This window comes from Lissotriton vulgaris, unplaced genomic scaffold, assembly GCF_964263255.1.
Source record: "Lissotriton vulgaris unplaced genomic scaffold, aLisVul1.2 SCAFFOLD_1646, whole genome shotgun sequence".
Taxonomy (NCBI): Eukaryota; Metazoa; Chordata; class Amphibia; order Caudata; family Salamandridae; genus Lissotriton; species Lissotriton vulgaris.
In genome coordinates, this window is record NW_028251078.1 from 403852 (window position 1) to 417215 (window position 13364).

Below are 13364 nucleotides of genomic sequence, written 5' to 3' on the forward strand. Positions count from 1 at the left end.
ACTTTACAAGCTTTGCAGGTCATGCATTTGGTAAATCCGATTTGTCGTTTTTCTGGCCATGTTTCTGTTTTTTTATTCTCGAAGTGACTGTTTACCAATGTGTCACAAAGTGACAGAGCTTTTCTGTAAGAGATCAGCGGTCGATCTCCAATTGTGGGCTCAATATCTGGATCTTTCTTGAGCACACTCCAGTATTTAATCAGAGTATTCCGGATTTTAAAACTCACTTTGGAATAATTTAAAATCAGTTGTGGTTTCTCTTCACTGTTTGTTGTTTTGACTCAGTTTTTTACAATGAGGGTTTCTGCTCTTGTTTTTTGTCTGGCTCTTGCTTCTCCACTTATGATATCCGTGTGTTTGTATCCCCGTCTGCTAAAGCGTGTTTCCAGGAATTTGCTCTCCATTTCTTTTGATTCAGAGCAATTTCTTTTCATCCGTAAGAATTATCCATACGGGATGCTCTGTTTTAGGGACTGGGGATGGAAACTCGTTCCATGGAGAATGCTGTTCGTAGATTTTTTTTGCAAAAGACTGTGGTGTGTATCTATACTATATATATATATATTCACTGAAAAAAACCATAGGTTTTATGGGTGTTATAGTTAGCTTGACATTTCACTCGTACAAAACCATTGAAATTCCTCTGTTATAGTTAGTTCTACTAACTATAACTTGCACACCCGCAATCCACTGCTGATGATGTCACATATTACATCATTCATGACATGGTCAGTGACATCACTGATGACATCTCAAATGACATCACTGATGACATCATCCAGTGAATGTGGTTTGGTTCGATATTTTAATATGTATTATATATATATATCAATGTGCATTGAAGAATGAGTGGATGTATAAGTGTCTGGATGGAGGATTTAGTAGCACTGTGATTGACTGTCTAAGTGACTAATTTAAAGTGTCTCACTAAATATAAGGGATTGTGATTAAACTGTGTGAATATCTGTATCACTCTGTCTCTTGTTGTGTAAACTACTGCATATGTTGGTTATTAGCTATGTGAAAGTCTATATTAGGTATTGATTAGTTACGTGAGTATTTGTATGGGAGAGTGAATGTGTGGGAGGTGTGTGACTGTCCAAAGATATGTAAATAGTTGAATTAGTAGGTATATGAGGTTAAGACTGCAAGTGGAAACAGTTGTTTGGATGAGTGAATGTCTTTATGGGTGTAGTAATAAATAAATACATTTTTCAATGATACATGTCCAACAAAGTAGAAATATAAAAGGCAGTGTTGTATATAAATAAGTATATATGAGACTCAGTGATTGTATGAGTGACTATATGGATAACTCTATACTTGTAAAAATTGATTTTATAACACACTAAGTATGAGTTACTATCTATATGAATAAATGAAGTGGTGTTTGTATAAGTGTGTAGCTGAGTAAATGTAAGTATGATCAATTGTTTGCATAAGTGAGTAGGATGACTGCATACGTGAATAGAATGTATGCTGGTGTGTATTGTTGATGTAGGTGTATAAGTATATTTGATAGAGTTCTATTGATTTTTGTCAGCATGTATGAGTGAATCTATAGGTAAGTGTTTAGAAGTGTGTGTAGATCTAGGAACCACTGAGTGGGATTTTAGAAACTTATATTGATGTGTCAATGGTTTCAAATATGGTACTCCACATGTTATAATGAGTGATGAAAGGTTATACTAGTGTATGATGAGGTGTATCAGATTTTCACGTGGATGATGTCATCAGTAATGTCATCATTGATGTCATGTGAGATGTCATCAGTGATGTCATCAGTGATGTCACTGACCATGTCATGAATGATGTAATATGTGATATCATCAGCAGTGGATTGTGGGTGCGCGAGTTGTAGCTAGTAGAACTAACTATAACAGAGGAATTTCAATGCTTTTGTATGAGTGAAATGTCCAGCTAACTATAACACCCCTAAAACCTATGGGGTTTTCAGTGAATTTCTAAGGTTTTTTAAATGCTAATTCCTAACTAAAAGATCTCTGAAACCTATAGTTTTTTCAGTGAATTTCAAAGTTTTTTTAAATGCTAATTCCTAACTATAACATGTCTTTTTCAGTGAATTTCAAAGGTTTTTTAAATGACAATTTTTAAATGTATTAATTTACATTTATTTTTTTATACTGACTTTCTAAATTTTGTAACTATTTATTTTTACATATTTTATTTTTTAGATTACATTACCTATTTTTATTATAAATTAAAAATATGTTTTAAAAAATATTGAAATTCTAATATTGTTTAAAAAAATATATTTTCTAAAATATATTTATATTATTTTTTTTTCAAATTTTTTTTGGGAGTCGCGCACCCAAAGTGTACCTTTCTCATTCACTGCGCGGAACCGAGCCGCCATTTTAGGATTGGTGTGTAGGATCCGCTTTGGGGTGTGCGGTGGGTGCGTATTGTCGTGCGCGATCACTATGCGACCGGTATGAGACTCCAAGTGCATATGCAACATATACGTATTACTTTACGCGACGCTCGCTCGCTTCCTCGTGACATCATATACGTGTTCGAAGCGGTGGGTGCGCGACTCCCGAGAAATGTTTTCATGTCTAAAAAGATATATATATGTATTTAATATAAATATTAGGACAAGACATTATCTAAAGCAATCATAAAAATAATATAGTTTTACTTTTAATAAACATATATTACTTTTAAATGCAATTTCGCGAAGTCGCGTTGGGTGCGTGCTGCCTGTGCGCAGGGTGTGCGGACCCCATGTGACCTGAAAAAAAGAGATTTGATTGGTTCATAACACTTCCTATTCTAACTATTGAAGGACCCCACCCATTTCAATCATTCTTCTTAGACGTTCTTTGGAGGAACAACTCTCAACTGAGAATAACCTTTTTTGATTGCATCCCTTTGTGCTATTTTGTCAATACTGCAGAAAATGGCTTCAGGACAGCAGCCATCATACGGCTCAGACCACTCTTCGGATCATGAATTTCTTCCTGAGCCTCCATTTCCAGAAAGATATACTTCAATTCTCTGGATTTTTTTTTCAATCCCAGAAGGCCAAATAAATGTTAATGCAACTAAAGTGACCTGCAGAGGAGATCCTACCAAAAAATACTCCTGTGGTACGGCAAGAATGTTTAAACACCTGAAGACTCTCCATCCCGTGAACCTGGCTCATGAGGAGTGCAGAAGACTCAGCGAAAACCCTCCACCTGCAGTTGCAAGCACCTCTGGTACAACACAATCACCGCATCATCTGGAGATACGTCCACAGTTTTCTCAACTGAAGGTGCACTGTATTAAGTGCAATACATTATTGTGTTATGGAGAGCAGTCTTATCTGCAGAGCACAGGAAAACCATCGGTGCAAGACTTTTTTTTCCTTGCAGTTGTTTGTTTTGTTCCTCCTGTTCCATTTTTTTCTTTTAAAAAAAAAACTAAAAAATCACAAAATTGTTCAAAAAAGCAGAAAAGAATATATATAAAAAAGTTATTTTCAGAACTAACTTCTCTAGTTAAAAAAAGAGCTATATTTGTATGAAAGTTTGGTTGAATGTACTTGACTGGAAGAATGCATTAGTAGTGTATGGTGAATGTATAAGTGCAGAACTATAAGGAAGTGCTGCAGCATGATACTGTCACCTCTTTAGCTGCAATGTGCTGTGGTACTTCCAAAGCACAGGGATGCAACATATGTCCATAAATATGTTGCAAGTCTAGGCTTCCCTCTGCACTGCTGCTTAAACTGCAGCCATGTGGTGACAAAGGTACCCTTGCACCTTGGTGCAAGGATATCTGTGTTGTGTGAAGTTTGTTTTTGTGCAGGAAGACACACCTTCCTGCACAAAAACAATCAATGAAGGCTTTTTTCTCCTGTAATGTATGATGTGCAATTCAGCATATTTTGAAAGAGAAAAAATGAGGAGAAATGAAAACAATGGTCCTTGTTGAGCCTTGCTACACCAATTGGAGAATGGTACAGCATTCACACACATGCCCAGATTTATGATAAATCTGGAGATGTGTGTTGTTCTATGAGTGTTCTGTGCAAACACACACAGCAACACCTATAGAACGCCCCTTCAATGCAAAGTGGTGTGTATGGTGTGGTCATATTTACATGGAAAAGAAAAGATACACAGAGTGCCTTTTCCTCTCCTTGTAAATATGAAAGTGTCTTGCACCATCACTATGTTACAAAACGTGACATATTGTTGGCACAGGATGCTTCTAAATGTGCCCTATAAGTGCTTAGGCATTGGCAGACTGTTACAATAAGAACATATTGATAATTCATTGTTTGAAAAACTGTATGAGAGTGACAGGAGGTAAGCACGGAGAAATATATCTCCAAAGATGCTCAAAGAACAATGATTGAAATGATTGCAGTCCTTCAATAGGTACAATGGGAAATGTTATGAACCAATCAAATCTTTTTTTTCAGGTCACATGGGATCCTATGACAGAGTGATTCCAAAACTACATAGGTATAAACTAGGTATTTTGAAGACTGTATTAATACTTTGTAGCTTTTTGCAGGTCTGCATGCATAGTATATAAAGAAATTGACTGTACTAGGGTTAGTGGCTAGGCCAATCCTTAACTATATGACTAATAAGTAGAGTAATTTCAGTACTGCAAACAGAGAACAACATAAATTCATAAGTACTTAGGTTTTGACAAAGTCATAGGACATGTTTATAGAGTGGTGAAGGGAAGGGTTGGGGTCTCATGTGACATGTGCAAGCACTCTCTGTGACGTGTTTTAAGTTGAGGAATTTAGTCTCTTTTATTCTTGAAAGTCCCTGGGTCCTACTAGCCCACCATGTCTCTCTATTGAACACCATACAGCTGCGAATTGAAGGTGTGAAAGAGAAGTGTGTAGATGGTTATAGGACTGTATGCTTAGTGGACAGAAGTTCGAAGCAGTCTATGTGCTAAGGCCTGGCTCACTGCATGAGTACTTGGGTACTGACTGAATTATTAGAGTACTGCAAGGAGAGTGCCTCGGTGAATTTATAAGCGGTTGAGTTTTGGCAGAGTGAATGTATTCGTACATTGTGCTGAATGGGTCACTAGAGGAGTGCAAGGGGAGTGACAGGGTGTTTGCTGGAGTGTAAGGAGACTGACTGCAAGATTAAAGGCCTCAAACACAAGTGCGTAGATGGTTAGAGGACTACATGCATGTGGATAGGAGTTTGAAGCCCTCTATGTGGTAAGGCGCTAAGTCACTGAATGAATATTATGGTACTAACTGAATGATTAGAGTACTGCAAAGAGAAAGACTCGGTGCATTTATAAATGGTTTCGTTTTCGCACAGTGAATGGATTAGCCATGGTGCTGAATGTGTCACTAGAAGAGTGCAAGGGGAGTAACAGGGTGTTTGCAGGAGTGTATGGATGCTGACTGGGTAATTGAAGGTGTGAACGACAAGTGTGTGGGATTTTTAGAGGACTGCATGCATAGTGGATAGGGGTTTGAAGCAGTCCATGTGGTAAGGCGCTAAGTCACTGAATCAATATCTTGGTACTAACTGAATGATTCGAGTCCTGCAAGGAGAGTGCCTGGGTGAATTTTAAGTGGTTGGGTTTTGGCTCAGTGAATGGATTACTGCATGATGCTGAATGGGTCACTGGAGGAGTGCAAGGGCAGTGACAGGGTGTTTCCTGGAAGTGTATGGATATACTGACTCGTTAATTGAAGGTGTCAAAGACAAGTGTGTAGGTGGTTGGAGGACTGCATGCATAGTGGACAGGGGTTTGAAGCAGTCCATGTGCTGAGGCCTGGCTCAGTGCATGAGTACTTGGGTACTGACTGAATGATTAGAGTACTACAAGGAGAGTGCCTGGGTGAATTTATAAGTGGTTCAGTTTTGGCGCAGTGAATGGATTAGTACATAGTGCAGAATAGGTCACTACAACAGTGCAAGGACAGTTACAGGATATTTGCTGGAGTGTATGGATACTACCTGGGGAAATGAAGGTGTGTAAGATAAGTGTGTAGCTAATTAAAGGACTGCATCCATATTCTATATAAATATTTGTAGCAGTCCATGTGCTAAAGCCTGGATCACTGCATAAGTACTTGTGTACTGATTAAATGATTACAGTGCTGCAAAGAGAAAGACTGGGTGCATTTATAAATGGTATAAATGGAACAAGATGCAAGAATTGGGCCCATTGCAAGAATAGCTGGACTTCTACACAGGGGAGTCTGGGGATCTCACTCCTGGGTACAGACATGCTATATGCCCATAAACACTGCCACAAGCCAGCAACTTTCAGCAAAAGGGTTCTGGAGAAATGCCATGCACAGACTACAGAGTAACAGAAGGGTCACAATTCTGGAGTCTGAGGAGTGCTAGATTCGGAATATGAGTGGTCACGTTCATTGAGTACGCCAACCTCCTTAGCAGCCACTTCACTTGGCAACTATACCCCTATACATAACGTGCTGACTGACAGGGGGATGTGGGAGGCTGTGGCTTCAGGTAATGATAAGTGTGTATATCACATTCACGTATACACATCTAATATGCCTAACACAGAAAACAAAAGAATTCTACTTTGAGGCAACAAACAGCATAAATAATTTTAAAAACGAAACCTAGGGGATTAAATCTGTGCATTCAGATACAACATTCTACGCACAGACGTGCCTGGTGGGACTTTAGAATAGGCCTTGGTGTACATGATTTTTCTAGGTCAAACCCCCGCATTCAGGGTTGAGGGGGCTGCTCTTTGGTGGACACACCGCGCTCCGTGAATACCGATTAACAGTACTCTCATAGCAGCCAAGGTTTCAGATTGCAATGTGTGACATTTTCATAATTTCAGTGCAATTATGAGTGACATTTAAACGACTATGAATGACACTTCCTTGCAAACAAAATCAAGCAATGAAGACGAGTAAAACATAAATATCAGAAATGACACCCATTTGAGCAATGAGAAACTCTAAGAAGATCTTTAAACGCTACAAAGCACCAGAGACGGAAGGACAATTCACTAACCTAGTGCCCTTGTAACCTGATTGTACTGTTTAACCAGGTGAGTAACATCGACTGCTAGGCCCCGGCTCCTCCTTGGCAATCATGCACAGGAACATCGCTGCGGCCGCTCTATCCCACATGGGATACCCGGGGCTGAGGAGTCAAACAAGACGTGAGAGGCCCCAACACGGAACTCGCAGCTGTCAGCCAGCCCTTACTGCGCAGCAGATAGTCAGGACGGCGGCTGTATTACTTCAAAAGTGAAGACACAGTACTGAGCAGTAATATAAATAAATAAAATCAATTAGCAGTGAGCACACCGGCCCCGGGGTCTGCCCGGCATGCACTTTCACTCTCCCTCCTTAATGATAGTGGAAGTGTTCGAACTTCATGTTGCACGGGCTGGCTCTCTAAGCAATTATGGTTAAAGTTAGCATGACACAAGTGCACTACTTTAGGATAAATACCACCGCTAACTCAGGCCAGTCACTTACGTGATAGTACTGAGCGGTATTTATAATTAAAAGCGATCAGCTGAGCACACCGACCCCGGGGTCGTCCAGCATGCGATGCCGCCTGCTATTAACGAGGCTGAGTGAGAGTGTGCATGGCTCTCCAAGCAATCAAAATATGGTTTACCATCATGCCAGAAGTGCATAGGGGCCGGGGAGAAGGCGGTTCGGCAGGAGCTGCAGGCAGCTGCTGCTGCCTTGGCTTCTTTCTCATTGTTCCCTCTTCATTACCGCTAGTGACACATGCACCGCTGGCAGGTGGGGTCAGCATGGCGCAACACCTGTGCTGCCATGCCCTGCATGCCTGCATCTGTTCCTGCAGTACAAAAGGGGGTGGTAATGGACGGAGCATCTGAACCAATCAAACACTCACACCCAGTCAAAAGATCTGGGTTCAATCCATCACGTTCTTTAGCCCACTCAGCCACCCCATTCAGACATGGCTATATGCAAATCAGTCTGACCCTGTGCCTCATGGGAACAGTCCAGCCCGAACTGCCAAGCCATGTCTTCCCTGGACCGGAAACAAGCTTCCGAGGACCGGTTTCTGGCATTCCAGCCGTCTTCAGCCCGGCTTGCTTGAATCCAGTGGCAAAGTGAGCAAGGGACTCACGTCTGAGCATACCCTGCCACACTTATGGTGGCCAAAAGCAGTACAAAAGGGGGTGGTAATGGACGGAGCATCTGAACCAATCAAACACTCACACCCAGTCAAAAGATCTGGGTTTAATCCATCACCGTTCTTTAGCCCACTCTGCCACCCCAGTTCAGACATGGCTATATGCAAATCAGTCTGACCCTGTGCCTCATGGGAACAGTCCAGCCCGAACTGCCAAGCCATGTCTTCCCTGGACCGTAAACAAGCTTCCGAGGACCGGTTTCTGGCATTCCAGCCGTCTTCAGCCCGGCTTGCTTGAATCCAGTGGCAAAGTGAGCAATGGACTCACGTCTGAGCATACCCTGCCACACTTATGGCGGCCAAAAGCGGTACAAAAGGGGTTGGTGATGGACGGAGCATCTGAATCAATAGAACACTCACACCCAGTTAAAAGATCTGGGTTTAATCCATCACCGTTCTTTAGCCCACTCTGCCACCCCAGTTCAGACATGGCTATATGCAAATCAGTCTGACCCTGTGCCTCATGGGAACAGTACAGCCCGAACTGCCAAGCCATGTCTTCCCTGGACCGGAAACAAGCTTCCGAGGACCGGTTCCTGGCGTTCCAGCCGTCTTCTGCCCAGCTTGCTTGAATCCAGTGGCAAAGTGTTTTTAACAGAAAACAACCTAGGCAACTAGTGTTTTAAGACATCTAACAATGTAGTATACATAAGGACAATTGGCTACAAATTATTATAAAAATACGTGTTTTATTATAAATTTTTGAACATTTAAAAAACAAATGCATAAATGTAATAAAAAAGACAATGAACACAATTTTAGTCATATATCATACAATATCAATAAAATTCATACATTCATAACATTTTATGTAAACAAAGATTAAAAAATTATCAGTGGCATAATTGGTCTCTACGCGCGTTTCGGCGAACCAGCGCCTTCTTCTGGAGTAGCCACATAAACTCTAAAAAGATACATATAAAAAGGAACATTAATTATACATGATTCAATTAAAAGAGAACACATAATATCCTGCATTCTAACATAGTAGCCAAATTGTCCTATTTCTAATCAAGAGTTATTTACATATTTCTTTCTTTTCATTTCCTTGCATTATCTAAGATGTTATCATTAGAATAAGATGTTCGGAGTAACTGATACACATGAATTAATTCTCCGTCTTTCAACTAGGATTTTATGAAAAACAAGTGAACAATTATGACAAAAAACAATTCAAATAGCGGCCTTCTAGGTATATATTGGCCTCTTGGTATGTATATATTTGAGTGGAGAAAACGTATTTAACTGCTCTTATTAGCACTAATTTTTAATGAATTTTCTGAAAATAAACAAATGTCTTGTAGGTAATTGATACTTACAAGCAACAATGGAAATACACCGAAAGTTGATAGTGAATCAATTTGATGCCCGGGTATTTTCTACGTTGATGAGATATTGTAGGTGCTTAAAAGGGAGAGAGGTGGGATATGACATCTCTTTTGATTAGTCTATACATTGTTTTTGGCCTTTAGTAATTTATATATAATTATATGGCTCTTTTCTAGTTTACCTGATTCGATGCAGCTTATCAATGTAATTCCCGCCAGCCGGAGACTTGTCATAAGCTAGTCACTTTGATAGTTTGGTATCGTCTTCTTCTATGTAACCGATTTATCTATTTTGAAAGTGAAGGGAAAGGATAGTGATATCCTTTGTTTATTTGTTCTATTTAAATTTAGCTATTAAAGTTACTCTCTTTAACTTTTGTCACCTGTATCTAGCTAGCTGGATCAGTAGCTCAAAGATATTTACATTTCCTTATTGGTATTCTTGTTACGTTATTCTAATTATCATTTCTCCTCACATTTCAATGGTTTCCCACTTTTGGGCTTCATAGTCAAGATGATAAAATAATTGTTTTTTCTGCTAGGTTTGTATGCTGTAGGTAATTATTGGGTCTTTATTTGTATATCAATGGGAGAAGGCTAGCTATTTTGCTTATTTCATTTCTTTAGATTCATTTACCTTCGAATGAGAAATTCTTGGCAAATAACAAGCTTACCATAGGATTTAAGGAAAACGCTCCAAGATTCGTAAACAGTGAATATGAGGCGATTATTTAAAAGATCTCCCTGCCTGTAGGGCGTGACAAAAAAAGGGGAGTATGAAAAGTATTGAACATGGAACGAGAGATGGAGTTCAGGTCTTATCTATTTTGTAAGATTTGCAAAAAACGGGACATCTTACCCGAGATATTCGGCAGAGCTCCTTATGTTGATTGTTTAAAAGGTCTCCGTGCCTGTAAAATATAATAGTGCCCGGTATGAGAAAAAACTAATGCGTAAGGAAGGCAGGGAAAAGAGAACTTAAGGGTAAGAGTCTACTCTATTTGTCGCACGCAGGGGCGCTTCTTACCGGAAGATATTCGGCAGAGCTCCAAATGTCCGGCGGCGGGACGTCAAGAAAGGCGACTCGATCGTAGGTTTGGTGAGTGAAACTGATTTTTTTCTGTCAGGTTTAAATAACAGGGCTAATTGGCTCAGAACGCCCTCACCTGCGGTCTACGTCATGGTGACAAAATCGAGATAGGACTACTGTTTTCATGTGGTAACTGATTCGAAAACAGACACGGAAAGCCGGTACTGCTCTTTCAATTCGCGTTAACTACACAAAAGTGAAGAAGGGCAAATGTTGTTTATACCTGCCTAACTGTGTTTAAATGCATATCTTTAGAGATACGAGGATTGTTCTTACTTGAAACGGACGATCCATCTGAACGTTGCATGTTTACAAATACGAAATATTGGTATTTCCTTTAAAGTTGGATATTTAGATGATTCGCGAGTGAACACAAACAAAACTTATTTTTTGAAATAAGTCCGCATAAATCTTTTAATTTCTTTTAGTATGAAATAAATAATTGCAAGGAGAAGATCGGTTTGATTTATATTTTTATGGATGTCTATATAGAGCATTGGAATGGAAATATTAGTATTTCCTCTAAAGTTAATTATTTAGTTGGCTAGAGAGTGGACAGAAAGCAAAACTAATTTTTGATATGAGTCCACATCAATCTTTTTATTTTCCTTAGTATGAAGTAAATAAATGCAAAGAGAAGATCGGTTTTTATTTATATTTATGGTTGTCTATATAGAACATCGAAGGCAACAATGTAATGATAAGATTCGATTGTTAATCGATCTATGTCCTTGATTGTGTATAAGGGAGAAACATTTGTATTAGTTTGACTAAATTTATGATGCATTTATTTTTGTCAAGCTGTTATTATCTTCTAGCCTGAGGCGATAATCTGTAATTTGTCTTTCTTATGTTACTGGCATTAACTTTGTTTTATATCAAGGAATAAGGTAGGGAGATGGTATGGTGTTTACTGAGTTCCCTTTAGGTAGTCACATCCAGTTTCTAGTTATATTTAAGGTACATCTAGAGGTCTATCTATTTTTTACTTATTATTCTTTATCTGGGGAAAGGAGTCGAGATGCACATATATATCTCTTTGTTTATTTTAAAACAATTGGGAAGACATAGTGAACATATATGTTTCTCCTACTGTTAAATATGCAATTAACTTTGACTGTTGAGGTTCTCGATTAATTGCATGCTCACAAGGGATTTCACTGTTCATGCCTTGGCTGAAAGTATTAAAGACGAAAATCCAGAATACTTCCCTTTTCTTGCGTATGGCTGTGCCTCCTTTTGATTCTGGGATATGGATTCTTTCCGGAATTCTCCATTTAAATTCTTCAGCAGTATGTCCCTTCTCTAGGAAGTGCTTCACCATTGGGGAAGCTATCTTCTTAGTCCTTATTGCCGAGCGATGTTCACTTAGACGTGTCTGGATCATGCGTGAGGTTTCACCCACATAACCCAACAGACATGGGCATTGTATAAAGTAGATCACATTGGTTGATCGGCAGTTCCACATTTCTTTTGCTGTTGTTTTGTGACCATTGTGAGTGAATTCTTCACCTCTTATGATGTTATTACATGAGATACATGACGAGCAGGGAAACGTCCCTTTAATTGGGTTGTTTGTAAGGATAGATCTCTGAGACAGATGTTCTTCATTTGTACTACTTTTAAATCTAGAGTGGACAATGTATTCTTTGATGTTTTTATTTCTTTTGTGGGCAAAAAGAGGTTTTATTAGTTTCTGCTCAGTGGAGCAGTTACTATTTAAGATGTGCCAATTCGAGTTTATAACTTGTTTAACCTTTGCATTCATTGTTGAATGTTTCGTAATGCACACCAGTTGGTCATTGGTTTTAGGAGGTTTTGTTTTTAGTAAACAGTCTCGGTCATAGTAACGTGCTCGTTTATAGGAGCTCCTAACTAATCTATGGGGGTAGCCTCTTTCGATAAATTTTGTTCTCATTAATAAGGCTTGTTTGTCGAAATCTGCTAAATCTGTACAGTTTCTCTTACTCGCAGGAACTGAGAGAAAGGAATACTGTCTTTTTGTGTTGTTGGATGGAAACTGCGATAATGTAATAAGGTGTTTCTTGCCGTGGGTTTTATGTGAAGATCGACTTTCAAGATGCCAGTATTGTTTATTATTTCAATGTCAAGAAATTCTACTCTATCATTACTAATTTTAGAGGTGAAGCGTAGATTGGAGTTAGCTTCATTTATCATGCCATGAGAACCACCGAATGGTTTATCGACCTAAATGACATCCCCTGCCCCAAAACATTTCTACTTGAATGTCTAGAAATTGTTTTAACTGAAAATATTTTTGAATTTGGTAACAACTTGTATCGCCAAATCAAAGGCGTAAGTATGGGCGCGTCTGTAGCCCCATCAATAGCTAATATCTTCATGGCAGCATTTGAGAATGAATTCGTCCACAATGAGATCGCCCCTTTTTTTGAGTCCATCTCCCATTGGTCCAGATACATTGACGATATTTTCTTTATCTGGACTGATGGGGGACAATCCTTAGACGAATTTATTTTATGGATAAATGAAGCTAACTCCAATCTACGCTTCACCTCTAAAATTAGTAATGATAGAGTAGAATTTCTTGACATTGAAATAATAAACAATACTGGCATCTTGAAAGTCGATCTTCACATAAAACCCACGGCAAGAAACACCTTATTACATTATCGCAGTTTCCATCCAACAACACAAAAAGACAGTATTCCTTTCTCTCAGTTCCTGCGAGTAAGAAGAAACTGTACAGATTTAGCAGATTTCGACAAACAAGCCTTATTAATGAGAACAAAA